Source organism: Argopecten irradians, unplaced genomic scaffold, assembly GCF_041381155.1.
Source record: "Argopecten irradians isolate NY unplaced genomic scaffold, Ai_NY scaffold_0862, whole genome shotgun sequence".
Classification (NCBI taxonomy): Eukaryota; Metazoa; Mollusca; class Bivalvia; order Pectinida; family Pectinidae; genus Argopecten; species Argopecten irradians.
The window spans coordinates 7,791-11,583 of NW_027188329.1; the positions used below are offsets into that span (position 1 = coordinate 7,791).

Consider the following 3,793-nt stretch of genomic DNA (forward strand, 5'->3'; position numbering starts at 1 on the left):
TAATTATATTGAAAGAAATCCGTTCTAACAATATTTTTTCTCTCGTAGCATTAGTACATGTAATAAGTACCATGTGTACTACACAGTAAACTGCGGCAAAATCCTAATACAAAATAACAAATTATTTATTTACCATACATTATACAAGAAAGCCGAGAAACCACTGGTCATAATACACAAATTTGTAATTCATTACACATGCCAAAAAGAAGTTTTTCTATTGCTTCTACAAATCCAGCTAGTAGTTTCGACGGAAAATCACGCGGTCCGGTACAATTTCTAATATGTTGACGTCATCGGTACAAAACAAGCACCTGTGCGAGGAAGATGGGCATCGATTCTGAGTTGATTTTCTCAAACGATATAAATATAAGATAAAATTTACACAAGAAATATATTAAATTTATCATTAAATTAATGAATTCTAAAACATTGTTTGATATTTGACGAAGAACAAGAATTATATGATGCTGACGACAGCGATATCTATTTATAGTAGTAGGGTATTTCCTGACCGGGACAGCCACTTTCGATTTACAACACGGGCCATGTGCAGATGTATGTGGACATTTTACCTAAATCGTTACCAAAACAACATGACCAACCTTCTGATTAGGATATTCAACAAACAAACTTTGAAGTGATATCGACGTTATTGATGATACAAGCCTACATAACAGTTGTTATGAACTTACATTGACAGCTGAATTATACTGTAACTGCACCAAGGATTCCAAGGCACATTTATGTTGAGTAAGTATATTTGAATTTCTCTTTACAAAAATATACAAAATGCATTATCAGGTTGTAATTCTAGAGCAAAATTCATAAGCATGAACTGCACTGTGATATCATTCATTGTATATAAAGTATAGCATGTTTCATATTATAAATATAGGTACCCCCCCCCCCCCCCCCCCACACACCACACACACACACACACACTATTTGTCTGTGGGCCTATTGGAATACCATAACATCTGTGTGTATGGGTTTGTGTGAGTAATTATTACATGAATGAAAAGGCTCTGTCATTTTACAAATAAATTCTACAGATTTAGAACATTATTTGACCAATATACAGTGTACATATGTTGTGGTCACAATCTATTTCCACCCCCTACATGTAGATGTACAATGTATAGTGTTACTGCACATTCAAGTTGCTAAAATGGTGTTAACATGCATATGTTTGATATGTCTTTGTCCAAATTCAAGCAATACATGAACATTTATTGTCATGTCAGATTTTGTTCTAAAATGGAGTATACAACAAATATAAATAATTAAGTAGTAGATATACAGTGCATATACACAATTGTATATGGTTTCAGTTATATTTTATGTATAACTGGTAAGATGTATAAGTACTGTGTACATGGACCATGTATACATTTGTAGGCGGTATTCAAACTTGAAGTTGATCAATCCCTCAGTTCAAGGTTTACATACATGTACTTCAATGATCTGTCTCTTCATTATTTACTATAGAATACCAGAAATTGATACCCAGAGGATTTATGTACAAGAAAAACATATTATATTACATTAGTTAAATTGTGAAGAAAAAGATAAAATAAAAATACATGTAATCTGCACCTGATGCTCAGAGTAACCAGAGTTTCTTCCAACTCTAACACCACATAATAGACATTCTATAGTATGATATGTCACTTCACTTAGTCTGGCAATAGATCTAGAGTCATTGGAACCAGAATAATCTTGCTATGCAGATGGAAACTGGAATGGTGATTTTATTTTTAATTTTAAACATTTTAAGAGATTCTATACCTGAACTTTATATATATGGACGGAATACCTGACCAGATTAAAAACGCCAATGCATCTGCAATAACTGAATATGATTATTCATACTGTATTATGTTTTTCAGTCTCTAATATGTCCAAGCCTTTTGAAATGAGAGTAATGTAAAAAAAATCAAATCTGACATGAATATTTCATCTTCTTTTCAGGATTTTTTTCTTACCTGTAATGATCAATTATTGAATTATACTGCCAACCAGAAGTTTTATTGGAAGATTAGTGAATCTTTGAGAAATCTGCTAGATTGTATTACTGCAAAGGTAAGAGCAAACATATTTCTTAAGTTCAATTAATCAGTAATGGATCACAGGGACCTGGCACAAAATCTTTAACCAACAGTATACATATATACATTATAGTATCATAAATAGGTATACTCAGTCTGTTGGGTAAAAAACAATCCGTGCCAGGTCCCTGTGTCAAGAGTTTTTTTTTTTTTTTTTTTTTGGGGGGGGGGGGGGGGGTTGGAAACTTATTTTGGATAATTTTTTATATATATATAAAAAGGTGCTTTCACCATTTCTTATATTCATTATCACACCTTGGAATTTATACCAAAAGTTTTATCTTTATTAGTCTAAGATCTATTTTTAAGTGTAACTTTCTAAGCTGTAGTGTATTCAATATGAGCAAGATTTTTTTTAAAAAGGTATTTAATTACATACATATAACATGTGTACACATGTATTTATACTTAGTTACTTAGAGTGTACCATACATTTCATTTGATGTTTGTACAACCAGGGACTGCCATTCAAATGATTTTATGATTCTGGATGTTTTTTACAATGTTTGTTTTATTGAAAACTTACAGGTACATCAGTTTGGACTACATGTATATGGACATCAGTGGGTGACAACCTTAGGAAGATAACCAAACTCCTGTTATGAAACTGAAACTCAGCCAGTTCATCACCATTTTCCAATCTGCATTATTAAAAATACCATACCTGTATCTGACTTTTGAGTTCTTTCTGATTTAATTCATACAGTTGTGAACTTTTACAAGTTACTGTGTTAAAAAAATAAAACATGACAGAACACAATATATAGATACATGCACATGGATATTCTATACATAAATAATGCAACCAAAGGCCAAAGATACAAGATATATGTATGTGTCTACAATTCTGACAAGTCACAACACACATGTGCATGTATAGATATACGGACACCTCATAATGTGTAATACAGTATTGCCCGTAAAAAGAGGTGTCTAAGGCCTGTGGTAGACGCCATATATAAATATATATATATATATATATCTGCAATATGATCAAGACAACATACATGTACATGTATATGTTTGTAAATACAGCAGTGTATCTATGAAATGGACAAGACATATATATACGGTGCAGTGTCTACAAACTAAACAAGACATATCACAGTACATGTATGTACATTTGTATACATGTATATGGGGATTTAGTGGATGGGGGCTCCTGTCCTATAAATTACAATGGACATGTATATGTAGTATATGTTGATACTGCAATATGGTCAAGACATAAAATATACATTGTATAGACACTGCAGTGTACACATATCTACAATATTGTCAAGACATAACACATAGATGTATAGACACTGCAGTGTATCTACAATATGGACTATACATAAAAACATACTTGTATAGATACTGCAGTGTATCTACAATATTGACAGTACATAAAACATACATGTTAAGTGTATCTACAATCTAAATAAGACATAAAACATACAATATACATTTACATGTAGATACTGCTGTATGGTCAATACATATACATGTATGTAGACACTGCAGTGTATCTACAATAAGGTCAATGCATAAAACATATACATGTATAGACACTGCAGTGTATATACAATAAGGTAAAGACATAACACATACTTGTTTGTAGACAATGTATACAATGTAATATGGTAAAGATACATGTTTGTAGACACTGCATGCAATGTATCTATAATATGGTACATATA

General features: G+C 31.7%; 1 long non-coding RNA gene across 1 annotated transcript; it reads left to right on the forward strand.

Annotated features, from left to right (window-relative positions):
* The first annotated feature begins 440 nt into the window (after positions 1-440).
* On the forward strand, positions 441-2,780 carry LOC138313713 (uncharacterized). Its single transcript, XR_011207247.1, has 3 exons — positions 441-753; positions 1,975-2,085; positions 2,640-2,780. It is a non-coding gene; the product is annotated as an uncharacterized lncRNA (long non-coding RNA).
* The last annotated feature ends 1,013 nt before the right edge of the window (positions 2,781-3,793 follow it).